The 19130-nt window shown below is 56.0% G+C and overlaps 1 protein-coding gene and 1 long non-coding RNA gene across 9 annotated transcripts in view; one reads left to right on the top strand and one right to left on the bottom strand.

Moving 5' to 3' along the window:
• The window catches only part of DMD (dystrophin), a 1912888-nt gene that overhangs the window by 1257220 nt on the left and 636538 nt on the right, over window positions 1-19130 (top strand). The gene's annotated exons all lie outside the window — the stretch shown is intronic.
• Window positions 12196-19130, bottom strand: part of LOC122464046 — a 33051-nt gene continuing 26116 nt past the window's right edge. Inside the window, exons 4-6 of the long non-coding RNA XR_006287890.1 lie at window positions 18537-18542; window positions 16209-16214; window positions 12196-12453 (exon numbers count right to left, since the gene is read on the bottom strand). This is a non-coding gene — a long non-coding RNA (uncharacterized LOC122464046). The remainder of the gene's footprint in view (window positions 12454-16208; window positions 16215-18536; window positions 18543-19130) is intronic.

Genomic DNA, 19130 nt, shown 5'->3' with positions numbered 1-19130 from the left:
ACAGGAGGGCGAACGACAGACCGTCTCTCCGCCCGAGTTCCAAAAGGTCTCGGACTAGAAAGAGGTTGTCAAAAATGCTGCGACCCGGGACAGTATAGGTCTGGTCTGGGTGAATCACGTCCGCCATCACGGACCCTAGCCGCAGCGAGATTGCTTTCGCTACGATTTTGTAATCCGTGCTAAGGAGTGAGAGGGGACGCCAGTTTCGTAAGTCGCGGAGGTCCCCCTTCTTCGGCAGCAAGGCGAGCACCGCTCGTCTGCACGAGAGAGGGAGGACCCCGCTCTGCAGGGACTCAGCCCAGACAGTGACTAGGTCTGGGCCAAGGATGTCCCAGAACGCACGGTAAAACTCCACGGTCAGCCCGTCCATGCCCGGAGATTTATTGGTGGGCATGCGACGGAGGGCTTCCGAGAACTCGGCCAGGGTGAGAGGCAGCTCTAGCCGGTCTCGGTCGCCCACGCTGACCGTGGGGAGTTCCTCCCAGAGCACCCCGCAAGCGCCAGGATCGGTCGGATCCGGGGAGAAAAGGTTTGCGTAGAAGTCACGGGCCCTCCCACACATCTCCTCCGGATCCGTGAGGGGGGTGCCGTCTTCCGCTAGAAGGCAGGTGACGTGTTTTTTGGCCCCCCTCGTTTTCTCCAGGGCGTAGAAGAAGCGGGAGCCGCGATCCATCTCCCGAAGGAGGCGGATGCGGGACCGGACAAAGGCACCCCGGGCCCGGTGGTCCTCGAGGGCTCGAAGTTCCTCCCGCTTCTCCCGGCACGCTCCGCAGAGGGACGGGTCCCCGGGGCTGGCGGCCAGGCGCCTCTCCAGCTCTAAGACCTCCCGTTCCAACTGCTCTATCGCCGCATTTCTCCGTCGGCTGGTGCCCCGAGTGTAGTTGCGGCAGAAGAGCTTGGCGCGGACCTTCCCTAAATCCCACCAGCGCCGCACCGAGGGAAAGGCACGCCACTGCTCCCGCCAGGCCAGCCAAAACTCCCGGAAGGACATCGCAAAGCTCTCGTCCTCCAACAGGCTGTTGTTAAAATGCCAGTAAGCCGGCCCCGGTCCCTCTGCACGGAGGGAGACCGTGACGGTAACCAAATGATGGTCGGAAAAAGGGGCCGGCCGAATGGAGGAGGAGTGGGCCTGTGAAAGGTGGAGACGGGATAGGTAAATACGGTCTAACCGAGAGCGGTGTGACCGATGGGCCTCCACCCGAACAAAGGTAAACGTGGAAGTATCATCTGGGTGATGGTCACGCCAGACGTCCACTAGGGAGTGATAGTCGACTATGTCTCGGAGAATGGTCGCGGCGGCCGGGCTCGGCTCGGCCCCCGAGCGGTCCCGTTCCTCGAGGGTGGTGTTAAAGTCCCCTCCCAGGATCAGGCACTCGTGTGAATCTAGGGTGTCGAGAAATTCGGACACCTGCTGGTAGAATTGTGGCCGCTGTGAACTCACTTGCGGGGCATAGATATTAACAAGATTGACCACGAGCCCCTCCAGACGAACTCGGAGGTGCAACAAGTGGCCCGGCACGGCCTCAGTGACCCCTAGCACCTCGGGCCGCAGGGTGGGGGAGAACAGGGTCGCCACTCCAGCTTGCCAAGTCGTGCAGTGGCTGAAGTATACCCCGTCCCCCCACTCCAGCCGCCACCTATCCTCGGCGGTTGGGTCCGTGTGGGTCTCCTGCAGGAAAACCACAGAGTACCCCCCCTCCCGAAGGTAGGAGAGCACCTGGGACCTGCGGAGAGCCATCCTACAGCCCCTGGTGTTCAGGGTTACAATAAGGAGAGGTGTCATGCGGAGGGCTGGGGGGGTGGGGAGTTCTCATTGGTGGGGGTGCTCAAGGCCCCCGGCGGGTCGCGTAGCAACCCGTGTCCCATCCCGTGAGTAAGTAAATCTCTCCGGAAGCTGCGGGCCCGCTCGTAGGCCGCGGCACCGCCCTTCCCTTGCCCTCTGCCCTCCCTCATAAGGGCTCTCGCGGCCCGAAGGAGTCGATCAAAGTCCCCCCATTGCTGGAGAGCCAGCTGTGCCCTACCGCGGGCACCACGGCATCGTTCTAAGAACTCCCGTAGTGCATGCTGCAGCTCATGGGGGGGTGGGGTTACAATTCCCAGAGCAGTCCCTGGTGGGGCTCTTGATACAGCCTCGTGGTCCGCTAAGGCGGGTAGGCAGGGTGCGGACCGCCGACGGGGTGTCTGACAGGCTGGGGTTATTAACTCCATCTCATGCCTTGGGGTGGACGGGGATGGCAGGGGGAAAGGTGCAACTCCTGAGGAGTCGCAACTAGAAAACGTAAAGACTGCTCCCTGGGGGGAATCTGCAAAGGGCGGAAAAGAAATAACCCCAGGGGCGGCGGTAGCCTTGCAGGAGGAGGGAAACTGAACCGGAATAGGGGTGGGGCCAGGGGCAGAGGTAAGGCCCTGGGCTTCAGGAGGCGAGCAGCGGAAAGAAGGTGCCTCCCGAGCAGGGTCGGGGGTTAAGGGGCAAGGGAGGGGGCTCCGAGGAATGCTGGGTACTGGCTCCGGGGTGGTCGTGGCAGCCATGGCATCAGGTGGTAAACCACTTTCCGTGGGGTGCTCACCCGGAAAGGCAGTCAGAGGGAAAGAACATGGGGAAAGGGGGCCTGGGGTGAGATTGCCCAAATCGAGGCCGGCCGGCAGTAAATCATCCCCTCCCTGGGTGACCGGGGTCAAATCTAGGGCTTCAATCTCTGCATACACAGAGGAGAGGCCAACTCCCACCACCCCAGGGGCCTCTCCGCTAGGGCCCGCCTCAACGGTCACGTCGGGGTTCGTAGGGAGTTCAGGTGGTATCCGGTTAGAAGGGGCTTCCTCCGGGGCTTCGGAGGGGAGGGTCCCCCGCGGAGGGGGGATTCCACCCTCCAATGCTGGTCTATCTTCACCTCCCGACACCAGCGAACGGATCTCACTCGTGGCCGAGGCGGGAGGCTCAAGGTCGGTACCTCCCTTCCTGGTCTTCCGGGGGGCTTCCGCGTCAGATGAATGCAGCGGAGCTCGAGCCCTCCGCTTGCCTCGCTTCCCCTGGACTACAGTCCAGCCCTCCATGGCGTCGTCCGGGGGTTGAGTAGCAGGGGACGGAGCGGGGCGCGGAGGCAGAGATTCAGGGGTTCGGGGGGGTAGCGGTGAGGCAGCATTAGGGGCGGGGGGTTCTCCTTGGGGCGAGCCCTCTCCTGCACCCGGCAAAAGCTTTGCCACACCCCCCTCCATAGGCTCTGCCGAGGTGGTTACAGCAAGGGTGGGACTCCCGTGGTCGCCCGGGCGTTGTTGGAGAGGTGCCTCTTGGGCCCGGACGGGGGCAGCGGTGGATCGGGTGGGAGGAGGGGTGGTTTCAGGTGCCGGGTGGCCAGGGGTGTCGGCAACAACGGGGCCGATATCCCGCCGGGTCTCGGGGGTCTCCGGTGCCCCTCCCCCCCGGGCTAGAGGGCAGTCCCTGCGGACATGCCCCGCCGAGCGGCAGAGGTAGCACCGGGCCTCTCCGGTGGAATAAAAGACCCTATAGCGGGCTCCCTGGTAGGGAACTAGGAAGGACCCCTCGAGCGCCTCTCCGTCACGCACCCCCGCCGGCAGTGAAATCTGCACTTGCCGGCGGAACGAAAGGACGTGACGGAGGGCGGGGTCCTTGCAGCCTAACGGGAGAGGGCTGATAGCAGAAACAAGCTTCCCCAGGGCAGAGAGAGCAGGTAACAGGGCAACGTTAGGTAAAAAGGGAGGAACGGAGGTGAGGACGAAGCGAACGCCCAGATCTTCTAGCGGTTCTAGGGGGAGAAACACCCCCCCCACCACTAGGCCCTTCTCCACCGCCTCCTGGGCGGCAGTCTCCGAAGCCAGAAAGAAAACGACCTTCCCATACATCTTGGAGGCCGCCACAATGGCCATGGGTCCTACCACTTTCGCCAACGCCTGCACGTATGCCTCCACGTGGGGCGAGGCGGGCACTAGGAGGCAACGGACACCGTGCTTCCTGGTCAGGGCGGGAAGAGGGCCCCGGTTGCTAGTGGTGGCAGCGGAGGCAGTGGGTGGGCGAGATGAGGAGGCGGCAGGTGAGGGGGGGCCTGTCGCCACCCGGGCATACGTCCTGGGGGCCGGGGGAGGGACGGTCGCAGTGCTGGTGGAGGGAACAGCTGGGAGGGGTGCCACGACCGATGACGAGGCCACAGTGGTGGGGGCGGCCTCTGCCATGGAGGGCCCAGCGGCATTAGCGGGGCCCTTCCCTTTTGGCCCGCTTCGATTTTTCCGTCTAACTGGGGGGGGGTTCCTAGAATCTAATGGGGCAAGAACCAAAGCAGCAGTAGTAATTGCCCCGGTGCCTCCCACTGCCGATGCCCCAGCGGGGGCGGTGGCAGGGGTTCTAACAATGGAGGCGGTGGGGAGATCTTGAGGGGTGGGCAGGGGGGCAGATGGGGGAGGGACGACCAATTTCATTGGAGGGGTCTTGCGTTCCTCCTTCTCTGCCATTGTAAGCAGGGAAAGACAGGGAGACACTGGAAGGAGGAGGGGGGGCAAAAATCGGGGTCCGGTAGTAGGGGTAGGCTATGGGATAAACAATCCGGGGGGGAGGGGTGGAGGGAGGACGACCCACCACAATTGTCCAAAGAGTCTCGTTTGGTTGGTTATTATGCCCAGTCCGAAAGGCAAAGTCCAAAGCAAACAGCTGGATCCGAAGGCAGATGGCAGATTGCCAGCAGGGACGAAGCGGCGGGGGCCGTGATAGTTGTAGTAGTGGTGGGGGGGGGTTGGGGGCACCGATGGATCCGGGGGTAGCTCCCTGCTACACCCCTGTGCCGCCACCGACGCAGCTGAAACGCAGTCAACTCCCCCCCCGAGGGTATAATTCAAAAGAAATCCCTCAGTCTTACGGCTTCTCTCCACGATGATTCATAGCTGCCCGGGCGAGTTCTCCGGCCTCTGGCGTCTGCTGCAGCTGTTGGCTCTGTCCCAAGGCTCTCGGCAGCTAGGAATGTTGTAATGATAAGGAAAAAGTCCAGGCAAAAAACAAAACGGCTGGGTCTGGGGGCGTCCACTCCCCTCTCCGGACAGCGGGTCGGCAGTCCTCCCCCCCTCCTCCGGGGGTTTCAATGAAGCAAAGAGCAAAGTCCAGAAGCAGGCAGTGGGGGGGGTGCTGGCGACCGGCCAGCACACTGACGCAGCTCAGAAAAAACGGGAAAAAACGAAACCAAAAAAACAAAGCGTCCGGCCCAAACGCGGGGGGGGGAACTAAGCGAAAGGAAAAGTGTGAAAAATCCGGGCCGGGGGGCTTTAGGAAAGAAAGGAAAGCAGATAGCTCAGGAGCGAGTAAGGAAACGATTCCGTCTCCCGTAACAGGGAAGGTTTTTTTTTTTTTTTTTTTTTTTTTTTTTTTTTTTTTTTTTTTTTTTTTTTTGAAACAGAAAAGAAGTTTATTTGTAACAGTTACAGAAATTACAAAAAGATAAAGAAAAACTTAGCAACAAAACAACGCAATCAGAAGATATAACACAACAGCTTTCAGGAGGGAGAGGTGTTCAGGTTAGCCCAGGCCCAGAGCGGGGGGGCTTCCTCGACACTCGTGGTCTTCCACCCTCCTGAGTTACCTGGTGGCCTAGAGCGGGGGGGCTTCCTCGACACTCGTGGTCTTCCACCCCCTCGAGTTACCTAGTGCCGCGCCCAGGGTCACCGACCCTCCCTCTCCTGAGAGTGCCCGACAAGATGGGCACGGCTGTGGGGTGGGTGGTTGGGAGGGAGGGGGGTACACCCATGTATTATAAGACCCCTCCTAGATGACAATAATGATGGTATTCACAGCAGCTAACGGCTGTGGCTGGCGTCTCTCGCTCTGTCCCTCAATCAGAGGGTCAGGCGGAGGGAACCGGACGGGGTCACCGAGCAGAGAACCCCGGACAGCGCCCACCGCTCCTCGAAGGTGTCAAGGGAGTCGGTGGACGCCGCCCAGAGGAACTCCGCCCGGATGCGTGAATGTACTGAGGATTGGAAAACGGCCCTACAATCGCAGGACGCCTCATGAGCCAACCTCCGCTCTCTGGTCTTATAAATGGCTGTTTTAGCCAAAGCTAGGAGGAGGTTAACCAGGAGATCCCGCGACTTGGTGGGGCCACGGATGGGGAGTGTATAGATGAAGAGGTGGGGAGAAAAATGAAGCCAGAAGCGCAATAGAAGATTTGTGAGGAGCCGAAAAAGGGGCTGCAATCTGGCACACTCTAAATAGACATGCGCCAGGGTTTCCCTCACATTACAAAAAGGACAAGTATCCGGGATGGAAGTAAACCGTGTCAAAAACACGCCCGTGCTCACAGCCCCGTGAAGGAGCCGCCAACTGATGTCCCCGACGGGCCTCGGGACCAAGGTGGAGTACAGGCTGGCCCACCGAGGTTGCTCACCCTCCAAAGGTGGTAGGAGATCTCGCCACTTTGTATCGGGGCGGGACACCAGGGTGCGGGCGTGAAGGGTATGAAGCGTGAGTGTATATAAATATTGCCGTGGTGCAACTTGAAAACCGACCGGTTGCAGTTCATGCAGCCGGCTTGCAGTGAAAGGATGAGGGGTGTGTCGGGATCGGCAGGGTAGGGGCCCGATGGAAAGGTCCGGCGGGCCTGGGGTAGAGGATGGGCGGGGTGCGCCCTCGCGCAAGGCTCGGCTAACATAAGCCCGAGCGGCGGGGGTCAAAGCGGCCTCCACCTCCTGAAGCACGCGCCGGGGGGTGCGAAGGCTGGAGAGCCCCATGCGTCGAGCGAGCGTCGGGGGATCCAGCCAGTCTCCCCGGTCGTAGTCCAGGAGGTCCCCGACCCTCGTAACTCCCGCCAGGACCAACCTCTGGCGCACCGTGCGGGACTCCGCCGCCTGCACACGAAGTTGGGGGTTGTGTAGCAGGGGCTCCGTGAGGAGATCTGCCCCCACGATGGCCGCCACGGACCTGGTCGTTGAAAACAGTTTCCAGGTCCGGAGGAGGTCCTGGTAGAAATCCGGCAGCCCGGAGAGGTCTCGCGGAAAACCTCTCGGACAAAGATAAAAGAGCTGCCGGTCATATCGGAGCCCATGGAAGCGGCGTAGGAAGGCATGCGCCAATATGCTCCACGTCGAACTACCTGCACTATAAAGGAGCCTCTGCAGGGCCTGGAGGCGGAAAACGCGGACCTGAGTGTACAGACACTTCAGGCCCTGCCCTCCTTCCTTCAGGGGCAAATGAAGAACTCCAACAGGGGCCCAGTGCAATCCTGACCAAAAGAACTCCAGAATCAATCTCCGGAGGTGGGACAGGAAACCCGGGGCCGGGGCTAGGGTGTTGAGCCGGTACCAGAGCGTGGACAGGACTAGTTGGTTAAGCACCAGTGCTCTCCCCCGAAGGGAGAGACATCGGAGTAGCCTCGTCCATTTCCTGATCCGCTCAATCACGCCGCCTTCCAAATTTTGCCAGTTCTCCGGCGGAGAAGGGTGCGTGGCAGAAAGGTAAACGCCGAGATAGAGCAGAGGGCCGGCACTCCACCGGATGGTCTGAAGCGCGGGTGGGAGGGAGCTTACCTGCCGCCAGCCCCCCACCGCCAAGCCAGAGCTCTTGACCCAGTTGACTCGGGCGGAGGAGGCTGCTGAATAGATGGCTTGGCATGCCTCCACTCGCGCCAAGTCGCCCGGGTCCTGGACCACGAGGAGGACGTCATCGGCGTACGCCGACAGGACCAGCCGCAGCTCCGGCTCCCGCAGCACCAACCCCGTCAACCTCCTGCGGAGGAGACAGAGGAAAGGCTCGATCGCCAGAGCGTACAGCTGGCCTGAGAGGGGCACCCCTGCCGCACCCCTCGCCCGAAGCTGACCGGTTCGGTCAGGGTCCAGTTGAGCCTAACCAAACACTCCGCGGAGGCGTACAGCACCCGGAGAAAACTCACAAACTGAGGTCCGAATCCAAACGCCCGCAGGGTGCTCAGGAGGTACCCATGATCTACTCTATCGAAAGCCTTCTCCTGATCGAGAGACAGGAGGGCGAACGACAGACCGTCTCTCCGCCCGAGTTCCAAAAGGTCTCGGACTAGAAAGAGGTTGTCAAAAATGCTGCGACCCGGGACAGTATAGGTCTGGTCTGGGTGAATCACGTCCGCCATCATGGACCCTAGCCGCAGCGAGATTGCTTTCGCTACGATTTTGTAATCCGTGCTAAGGAGTGAGAGGGGACGCCAGTTTCGTAAGTCGCGGAGGTCCCCCTTCTTCGGCAGCAAGGCGAGCACCGCTCGTCTGCACGAGAGAGGGAGGACCCCGCTCTGCAGGGACTCAGCCCAGACAGTGACTAGGTCTGGGCCAAGGATGTCCCAGAACGCACGGTAAAACTCCACGGTCAGCCCGTCCATGCCCGGAGATTTATTGGTGGGCATGCGACGGAGGGCTTCCGAGAACTCGGCCAGGGTGAGAGGCAGCTCTAGCCGGTCTCGGTCGCCCACGCTGACCGTGGGGAGTTCCTCCCAGAGCACCCCGCAAGCGCCAGGATCGGTCGGATCCGGGGAGAAAAGGTTTGCGTAGAAGTCACGGGCCCTCCCACACATCTCCTCCGGATCCGTGAGGGGGGTGCCGTCTTCCGCTAGAAGGCAGGTGACGTGTTTTTTGGCCCCCCTCGTTTTCTCCAGGGCGTAGAAGAAACGGGAGCCGCGATCCATCTCCCGAAGGAGGCGGATGCGGGACCGGACAAAGGCACCCCGGGCCCGGTGGTCCTCGAGGGCTCGAAGTTCCTCCCGCTTCTCCCGGCACGCTCCGCAGAGGGACGGGTCCCCGGGGCTGGCGGCCAGGCGCCTCTCCAGCTCTAAGACCTCCCGTTCCAACTGCTCTATCGCCGCATTTCTCCGTCGGCTGGTGCCCCGAGTGTAGTTGCGGCAGAAGAGCTTGGCGCGGACCTTCCCTAAATCCCACCAGCGCCGCACCGAGGGAAAGGCACGCCACTGCTCCCGCCAGGCCAGCCAAAACTCCCGGAAGGACATCACAAAGCTCTCGTCCTCCAACAGGCTGTTGTTAAAATGCCAGTAAGCCGGCCCCGGTCCCTCTGCACGGAGGGAGACCGTAACGGTAACCAAATGATGGTCGGAAAAAGGGGCCGGCCGAATGGTGGAGGAGTGGGCCTGTGAAAGATGGAGACGGGATAGGTAAATACGGTCTAACCGAGAGCGGTGTGACCGATGGGCCTCCACCCGAACAAAGGTAAACGTGGAAATATCATCTGGGTGATGGTCACGCCAGACGTCCACTAGGGAGTGATAGTCGACTATGTCTCGGAGAATGGTCGCGGCGGCCGGGCTCGGCTCGGCCCCCGAGCGGTCCCGTTCCTCGAGGGTGGTGTTAAAGTCCCCTCCCAGGATCAGGCACTCGTGTGAATCTAGGGTGTCGAGAAATTCGGACACCTGCTGGTAGAATTGTGGCCGCTGTGAACTCACTTGCGGGGCATAGATATTAACAAGATTGACCACGAGCCCCTCCAGACGAACTCGGAGGTGCAACAAGTGGCCCGGCACGGCCTCAGTGACCCCTAGCACCTCGGGCCGCAGGGTGGGGGAGAACAGGGTCGCCACTCCAGCTTGCCAAGTCGTGCAGTGGCTGAAGTATACCCCGTCCCCCCACTCCAGCCGCCACCTATCCTCGGCGGTTGGGTCCGTGTGGGTCTCCTGCAGGAAAACCACAGAGTACCCCCCCTCCCGAAGGTAGGAGAGCACCTGGGACCTGCGGAGAGCCATCCTACAGCCCCTGGTGTTCAGGGTTACAATAAGGAGAGGTGTCATGCGGAGGGCTGGGGGGGTGGGGAGTTCTCATTGGTGGGGGTGCTCAAGGCCCCCGGCGGGTCGCGTAGCAACCCGTGTCCCATCCCGTGAGTAAGTAAATCTCTCCGGAAGCTGCGGGCCCGCTCGTAGGCCGCGGCACCGCCCTTCCCTTGCCCTCTGCCCTCCCTCATAAGGGCTCTCGCGGCCCGAAGGAGTCGATCAAAGTCCCCCCATTGCTGGAGAGCCAGCTGTGCCCTACCGCGGGCACCACGGCATCGTTCTAAGAACTCCCGTAGTGCATGCTGCAGCTCATGGGGGGGTGGGGTTACAATTCCCAGAGCAGTCCCTGGTGGGGCTCTTGATACAGCCTCGTGGTCCGCTAAGGCGGGTAGGCAGGGTGCGGACCGCCGACGGGGTGTCTGACAGGCTGGGGTTATTAACTCCATCTCATGCCTTGGGGTGGACGGGGATGGCAGGGGGAAAGGTGCAACTCCTGAGGAGTCGCAACTAGAAAACGTAAAGACTGCTCCCTGGGGGGAATCTGCAAAGGGCGGAAAAGAAATAACCCCAGGGGCGGCGGTAGCCTTGCAGGAGGAGGGAAACTGAACCGGAATAGGGGTGGGGCCAGGGGCAGAGGTAAGGCCCTGGGCTTCAGGAGGCGAGCAGCGGAAAGAAGGTGCCTCCCGAGCAGGGTCGGGGGTTAAGGGGTAAGGGAGGGGGCTCCGAGGAATGCTGGGTACTGGCTCCGGGGTGGTCGTGGCAGCCATGGCATCAGGTGGTAAACCACTTTCCGTGGGGTGCTCACCCGGAAAGGCAGTCAGGGGGAAAGAACATGGGGAAAGGGGGCCTGGGGTGAGATTGCCCAAATCGAGGCCGGCCGGCAGTAAATCATCCCCTCCCTGGGTGACCGGGGTCAAATCTAGGGCTTCAATCTCTGCATACACAGAGGAGAGGCCAACTCCCACCACCCCAGGGGCCTCTCCGCTAGGGCTCGCCTCAACGGTCACGTCGGGGTTCGTAGGGAGTTCAGGTGGTATCCGGTTAGAAGGGGCTTCCTCCGGGGCTTCGGAGGGGAGGGTCCCCCGCGGAGGGGGGATTCCACCCTCCAATGCTGGTCTATCTTCACCTCCCGACACCAGCGAATGGATCTCACTCGTGGCCGAGGCGGGAGGCTCAAGGCCGGTACCTCCCTTCCTGGTCTTCCGGGGGGCTTCCGCGTCAGATGAATGCAGCGGAGCTCGAGCCCTCCGCTTGCCTCGCTTCCCCTGGACTACAGTCCAGCCCTCCATGGCGTCGTCCGGGGGTTGAGTAGCAGGGGACGGAGCGGGGCGCGGAGGCAGAGATTCAGGGGTTCGGGGGGGTAGCGGTGAGGCAGCATTAGGGGCGGGGGGTTCTCCTTGGGGCGAGCCCTCTCCTGCACCCAGCAAAAGCTTTGCCACACCCCCCTCCATAGGCTCTGCCGAGGTGGTTACAGCAAGAGTGGGACTCCCGTGGTCGCCCGGGCGTTGTTGGAGAGGTGCCTCTTGGGCCCGGACGGGGGCAGCGGTGGATCGGGTGGGAGGAGGGGTGGTTTCAGGTGCCGGGTGGCCAGGGGTGTCGGCAACAACGGGGCCGATATCCCGCCGGGTCTCGGGGGTCTCAGGTGCCCCTCCCCCCCGGGCCAAAGGGCAGTCCCTGCGGACATGCCCCGCCGAGCGGCAGAGGTAGCACCGGGCCTCTCCGGTGGAATAAAAGACCCTATAGCGGGCTCCCTGGTAGGGAACTAGGAAGGACCCCTCGAGCGCCTCTCCGTCACGCACCCCCGCCGGCAGTGAAATCTGCACTTGCCGGCGGAACGAAAGGACGTGACGGAGGGCGGGGTCCTTGCAGCCTAACGGGAGAGGGCTGATAGCAGAAACAAGCTTCCCCAGGGCAGAGAGAGCAGGTAACAGGGCAACGTTAGGTAAAAAGGGAGGAACGGAGGTGAGGACGAAGCGAGCGCCCAGGTCTTCTAGCGGTTCTAGGGGGAGAAACACCCCCCCCACCACTAGGCCCTTCTCCACCGCCTCCTGGGCGGCAGTCTCCGAAGCCAAAAAGAAAACGACCTTCCCATACATCTTGGAGGCCGCCACAATGGCCATGGGTCCTACCACTTTCGCCAACGCCTGCACGTATGCCTCCACGTGGGGCGAGGCGGGCACTAGGAGGCAACGGACACCGTGCTTCCTGGTCAGGGCGGGAAGAGGGCCCCGGTTGCTAGTGGTGGCAGCAGAGGCAGTGGGTGGGCGAGATGAGGAGGCGGCAGGTGAGGGGGGGCCTGTCGCCACCCGGGCATACGTCCTGGGGGCCGGGGGAGGGACGGTCGCAGTGCTGGTGGAGGGAACAGCTGGGAGGGGTGCCACGACCGATGACGAGGCCACAGTGGTGGGGGCGGCCTCTGCCATGGAGGGCCCAGCGGCATTAGCGGGGCCCTTCCCTTTTGGCCCGCTTCGATTTTTCCGTCTAATTGGGGGGGGGTTCCTAGAATCTAATGGGGCAAGAACCAAAGCAGCAGTAGTAATTGCCCCGGTGCCTCCCACTGCCGATGCCCCAGCGGGGGCGGTGGCAGGGGTTCTAACAATGGAGGCGGTGGGGAGATCTTGAGGGGTGGGCAGGGGGGCAGATGGGGGAGGGACGACCAATTTCATTGGAGGGGTCTTGCGTTCCTCCTTCTCTGCCATTGTAAGCAGGGAAAGACAGGGAGACACTGGAAGGAGGAGGGGGGGCAAAAATCGGGGTCCGGTAGTAGGGGTAGGCTATGGGATAAACAATCCGGGGGGGAGGGGTGGAGGGAGGACGACCCACCACAATTGTCCAAAGAGTCTCGTTTGGTTGGTTATTATGCCCAGTCCGAAAGGCAAAGTCCAAAGCAAACAGCTGGATCCGAAGGCAGATGGCAGATTGCCAGCAGGGACGAAGCGGCGGGGGCCGTGATAGTTGTAGTAGTGGTGGGGGGGGGTTGGGGGCACCGATGGATCTGGGGGTAGCTCCCTGCTACACCCCTGTGCCGCCACCGACGCAGCTGAAACGCAGTCAACTCCCCCCCCGAGGGTATAATTCAAAAGAAATCCCTCAGTCTTACGGCTTCTCTCCACGATGATTCATAGCTGCCCGGGCGAGTTCTCCGGCCTCTGGCGTCTGCTGCAGCTGTTGGCTCTGTCCCAAGGCTCTCGGCAGCTAGGAATGTTGTAATGATAAGAAAAAAGTCCAGGCAAAAAACAAGACAGCTGGGTCTGGGGGCGTCCACTCCCCTCTCCGGACAGCGGGTCGGCAGTCCTCCCCCCCTCCTCTGGGGGTTTCAATGAAGCAAAAAGCAAAGTCCAGGAGCAGGCAGTGGGGGGGGTGCTGGCGGCCGGCCAGCCCACTGACGCAGCTCAGAAAAACGGGAAAAAACAAAACCAAAAAAACAAAGCGTCCGGCCCAAATGCGGGGGGGGAAACTAAGCGAAAGGAAAAGTGTGAAAAATCCGGGCCGGGGGGCTTTAGGAAAGAAAGGAAAGCAGATAGCTCAGGAGCGAGTAAGGAAACGATTCCGTCACCGTAACAGGGAAGGTTCCAGAACAATCAGGAACTTTCTGGAAACAATTAAGGCAGACAGGCTGATTAGAACACCTGCAGCCAATCAAGAAGCTGCTTGAATCAACTAAGGCAAGCTAATCAGGGCACCTGGGTTTAAAAAGGAGCTCACTTCAGTTTGTGGTGCGCGTGTGAGGAGCTGGGAGCAAGAGGCGCAAGAAGCTGAGAGTGAGAAGGCGTACTACTGGAAGACTGAGAAATACAAGCATTATCAGACATAAGAGGAAGGTCCTGTGGTGAGAATAAAGAAGGTGTTGGGAGGAGGCCATGGGGAAGTAGCCCAGGGAGTTGTAGCTGTCACGCAGCTGTTACAGGAACCACTGTAGACAGCTGCAATCCACAGGGTCCTGGGCTGGAACCCGGAGTAGAGGGCGGGCCTGCGTTCCCCCCATCCCTCCATCCCCCCAACTCCCTAGTTGATACCGGAGGAGTTGATCTGGACTGTGGGTTCCACCAGAGGAGAAGGTCTCTGGCCTGTTCCCCGATCCACTAGGTGGATCAGCAGAGACTGTGGGGATTATTTTTCTTCCTTTCCCCATGCTGGCCAGTGATGAAGCTAAGTGAGTGAACGGCAGATTTGAGCCATGAAAGTGGCCAAACTGAGGGCTGCCATGAACCTCTGAGGCGAGCAAATCCGCCAATAAGCGCAGGACCCACCAAGGCAGAGGAGGAACTTTGTCACACTACTGGAACAAACTAACAAAAGGAAGTAGTGAATTCTCAGTCAAGTCTGGTTGCCTTTCTGGAAGAAATGCTTTAGTTGAACACAAATTTATGATTTAGTCAAACATGGTTCATAGGGTTCAATATAGGGGAACTTTAATGGCCTGTGATATACCGGTGGTCCTACTAGGTAATCTAATGATCCCTTCTGGCCTTAAACTACGTGAATTCACTTTGCCTCGTTGTTTGTGTCTGTTCTTCCCTCACTTAATGAATGCTAAGAGCTTTATCTCATCCCCCTGAGGCCAACAGTAAAACTCTCATTGATTTCAGTGGTGCAGAGGTAGGCATCAGAAGTATACGTACGCAACATTTAGTTAAAACTGACAATATTAACTTCAGCTTTTTTCATTAACATGAATTGTGTGTGCTGTTGCCTCCCTGCAAGTAGTTAGTGCACGACTAATAGGGAGCAGTACATCTTTTCATGTGAGCTACCTTATACCATTAGCTGGGTACACCTCCTCTTCATTCCCTGCCCTGGTTCATCTGACTAAAGCACTCAAGTCATATTAGTGCACGAGTGTCCATGTGGAAAGCATAGACCCCCTCCCATGAACAAAGTGGTATCAGTCTCCAATAATAGGTTTGTTTACAATCCATGGAAGGAGATGACTTCCTACCTGCAACCTCCATGAGAGAAGTGGAAAAAGCACTAAGCCCCCAAACCTTACAGGTGACTTAAACTTTGACCATTTTCCTTAGCTAGACAACCTTCGTTTATGGATTGCTTGAGTAGTCCTAAAAGTAAGATTGATATTTATAGTAAAATAAAGGTGTGTTAATACCTTCTGGTATATCTAATCCTGTATATCTAATTCAGAAAGGAAAAATGAAATATTTACTCTCAAGGCAAATACCTCTTTTTCCCATCCATAGTGTATACCATAAAATAGGCTGTTCAACACTCATACAGGAGAAAGAAATGCAGTGGTTAATGTATACAGAAAAATCCTACCTGGTATATGAAAATAAAATGCCAGGACCTGCTGGGATAGTCAACATGGCCTGGAAAGCACATTTTAATAGGAATAAACTTTTTTGAATGTAGGAGTGTGAGTGAGGAACACTTTCCCCACTTTGGGCTAGAGACAGAAAATGGTAACTCTTGTTCTTGTGACAGTTTCTATGTTTCACAAGTTCTGGGCTCAACAAAAGCCTGCTTTGATTCCAACCCTGCCATGGCCCTGGTCTACACTAGGACTTTAGGTCGAATTTAGCAGCATTAAATCGATGTAAACCTGCACCTGTCCACACGATGAAGCCCTTTATTTCGACTTAAAGGGCTCTTAAAATCGATTTCCTTACTCCACCCCTGACAAGTGGATTAGCGCTTAAATCGGCCTTGCCGGGTCGAATTTGGGGTACTGTGGACACAATTCAACGGTATTGGCCTCCGGGAGCTATCCCAGAGTGCTCCATTGTGACTGCTCTGGACAGCACTCTCAACTCAGATGCACGATTGTTTGCCGTTGCTCTGACGCAGGGTGGGGCGACTGACGACACGGCTTACAGGGTTGGCTTACAGGGAGCTAAAATCAACAAAGGGGGTGTCTTTACATCAAGGAGTATTTCAGGCAGGACTTCATGGAGGGTTCCAATAAGAAATGGTGCGCCTAAGTTATTGTTCTTATTGGAACAAGGAGGTTAGTCTGGCCTCTGATTGATACATGGCTAGATTTACCTCGCTGCACCTTCTCTGTGAGTGACTGCAGTGTGACCTAGAGGAATGAGTCCCCTAGATGGGGGGCGGTGGGGGGGTTTGCAAATGAGTACAAAACAAATCTGGTCTATTTCTTGTTTTGCTACACTCCATCTATCTTTTACATCTTTGGCTGGCAGCAGACGGTGCAGAAGGACTGCATGCCATCCACATCTCATGGCTGCTCGGAAGAAGATGGTACAATAGGACTGCTAGCCATCCTCATCTCTTGCCTGCCCGGCAGAAGATGATGCAATAGGACTGCTAGCAATCTGTATCACCTGCCTGCTCACCATAAGATGGTTCAATAGGACTGACTGCAGGACTAAAGAGAATGACCTGATCAAGTCACTCCAAATTTAGTCCCTGCGCCCATATCTGCCCAGGCGCTCCTGATCGACCTCACACAGGCGACCAGGAGCACCTCGGACATGACAATGACGGCTACCAGTCCTACTGCACCGTCTGCTGCCACAAGGCAATGGGTTGCTGCTGCTGTGTAAGCAAAGCAGTACCACGTCTGCCAGCACCCAGGAGACATACGGTGACAGTGAGCTGAGCGGGCTCCATGCTTGCCGTGGTATGGCGTCTGCACAGGTAACTCAGGAAAAAAGGCGCGAAACGATTGTCTGCCCTTCCTTTCACGGAGGGAGGGAACGGGGGCCTGACGATATGTACCCAGAACCACCCGCGACAATGTTTTAGCCCCATCAGGCATTGGATCTCAACCCAGAATTCCAATGGGCAGCGGAGACTGCGGGAACTGTGGGATAGCTACTCACGGTGCAACGCTCCGGAAGTCGACTCTAGCCTCGGTACTGTGGAAGCACTCTGCCAAGTTAATGCACTTAATGCACTTAGAGCATTTTCTGTGGGGACACACACACTCGAATATATAAAACCGATTTCTAAAAAACCGACTTCTATAAATTCGACCTAATTTCGTAGTGTAGACATACCCATAGGTTGGCTGCTGTGCAGTTGATGCAGATGTCTCCTCCTGTCTCACTCCTTTCCATCTTTTTCCCTGCTAGCATCACTTAGCTGAAGAGGGAGGAAGGGGGACAAAATGGAAGTTGCTCCTAGTTCCCGCTTGTCTAAGGAAAGTAATTTTTCCAGTGCATTAGATTTTCTCTTTTTCTGTGCGTAAATGATGGTGAATGTTAAAAAGCTGGCATTCGTCACCATTCACCATAAAATGGTATCCAAGGCCCTGGTCCTGCAAAGTGCTTTATATAGCCAGATGTCTGCACCTACACAGAGGGGCCCACCCTCACAGAACAGTTTGCAGGATCAGGATGCAAGATACCATTTGTTTCCCCCATTTAGAATATCTATGGTATTTCTGTTGACAAGCATTGACTGTCAGCACCCACATAATGCACTACTGTTGTTATAAAGATACTGTATATTAGATTAGTTCATAGTTAAATCCATCCCCTCTAACCAGCCTTTCTGGAACAAGAAAATGTGTCCTATGCTTGTCTTTTAATTTGACAACCATAATATATTATTATATTTATTTCATATGATGTGTATGCACCTTTGGGAATTAGATACTACCTATCACGCAGCCAAATACCTCAGAAGATTAACTGTCTCAAAACATTTGAACTCCCATCTGTGCCTCAGTGTTTAAACAGTAAAATAAAACTAGCATGCTGTACTCTGTTGTTTTATCTATAATGTCTCAATAAACTTCATATGCTTGCTGAAGCTCAGCAATTGTTTTGGAATAAGCATACCTATCAAGAATATTACATTCTTTTTATTCAAACTTGTACTCCATCACGTTTGTCAGAATTGCTGCATTTAGGATCCAATTATATGTTCCACTCTGATACTGAGACATAATGGTTAGCTTACAAAGAGATAGTTAGCTAGAGAAAGGGGCTTCTTGCTTGTAAAAATCTCTGTATAATAACTGTTTCCTTAAAAGGGAGACCCTTTTTATAGAGAGTAGATAAGTAACAGAATTATCCACATACATTAAGTGAAAATATGTTTTTTTTATAATTAGTAGTGCACACTGTAGATCTTCATATGCAGAAATATGTTTTGAAATATAACTATTTTAAAAGAAAAGTGGTTTTTTATTCATTTTTTTTTATTTCAAGGTCCAGATTCTGTGGAGTAGCCAAGCTATACATTGCTTTAGTCTTCAGTGGGAGAAGGGAAACAAAAGTCTGGCAGGCACCCACTAACCATAGCTCCCAGAGGTTGTCCAACAATTGTGGATTACTGGGATTTATGGATGTTCTGAGCATTTACTGCTTTTTTTCCAGCCACAGTATTCCTGGATGTTCGTGAAAGGATCTCATGGAAGACGTATCTCTCTGTAAAAGAAACTCAATAGTTAGTCCAAATCTAGTACAAGAGTCTGACTTGCTAGTAGCAGCCCTGCAACCAACTGTGTGCAAGAAGTACATGACAGCAGGAATTAGGGGACATATGCAAGAGGAATTCTCCTGGAGCTATTTAAAGTAGTTCAGTAGAAAACTGCCAGAGGGCACCAGAGGAATTAGCCTGAAGCAATATAAAAACTGAACAACATTTTTAAAAGTCCTGGTTTTGATTGACTTGTATAAATTTACACAGAGGGAATATAAATATGTCTAGCACTTTTTTAATTGACAAAATACTAAATGCCTGTGTCAGCTGATTGCCAGAGCTGGTAGTAATGACCCCAGTGTATGTATTTTATTATAAGGTATTCTGTGTATTATTTATTATTTTAAATTGATCTCCCTGTATCTGATGTCCAAATTCTGTCCTTGGTCACATGTACACAACTCCCTTTGACAAAAACAAATTTTGTTGGTTTGTTGGTTGTGGTTGCTTTTTTTTTTTTTTTTTTTTAATTGAGGGAAAGTTTAGCATATCACTGATTAGTAATGCAGTCCGCCTTGTCACTCTTCTAAAACTATTTCTACAGAATTTCTCTAATTCATACATGTAAAATAACAAAATGCCTGACTATTCACCCTCAGAAAATGATACCCCAGAGGGATAGTTTACTGTGTCCACATAATTAGAAATGAAGTAATGTTCAAATTGAACACTTGTTTCTGATTCAAGGGATCAGTCCTGCTCCCATCTGTGTTATTTGGAACTTTGTCATTAATGTCAATGAGACCATAATTGAATCTTCAGGTTGTTTGATACATATTGTCAACAAAGGAGACAGGTATGAACATAACTAGTGAACTACTCTGTACTAATTCTGCATGGAGTGTAAAAGAGTCTGAGTGTGTTTCAGACATTTGATGGGTAGGGTTATATTAAGTCATGCCATGCTGTACTGATGGCATATCACATCATATCACCGTGGAAGATGTGATAAAGTGTATCATATGGCACAGTGCCCTGTTTTGGTAGGGTGGT

This window comes from Chelonia mydas, chromosome 1 (assembly GCF_015237465.2).
Source record: "Chelonia mydas isolate rCheMyd1 chromosome 1, rCheMyd1.pri.v2, whole genome shotgun sequence".
Classification (NCBI taxonomy): Eukaryota; Metazoa; Chordata; order Testudines; family Cheloniidae; genus Chelonia; species Chelonia mydas.
This window is presented reverse-complemented; position numbering and strand designations above follow the sequence as displayed.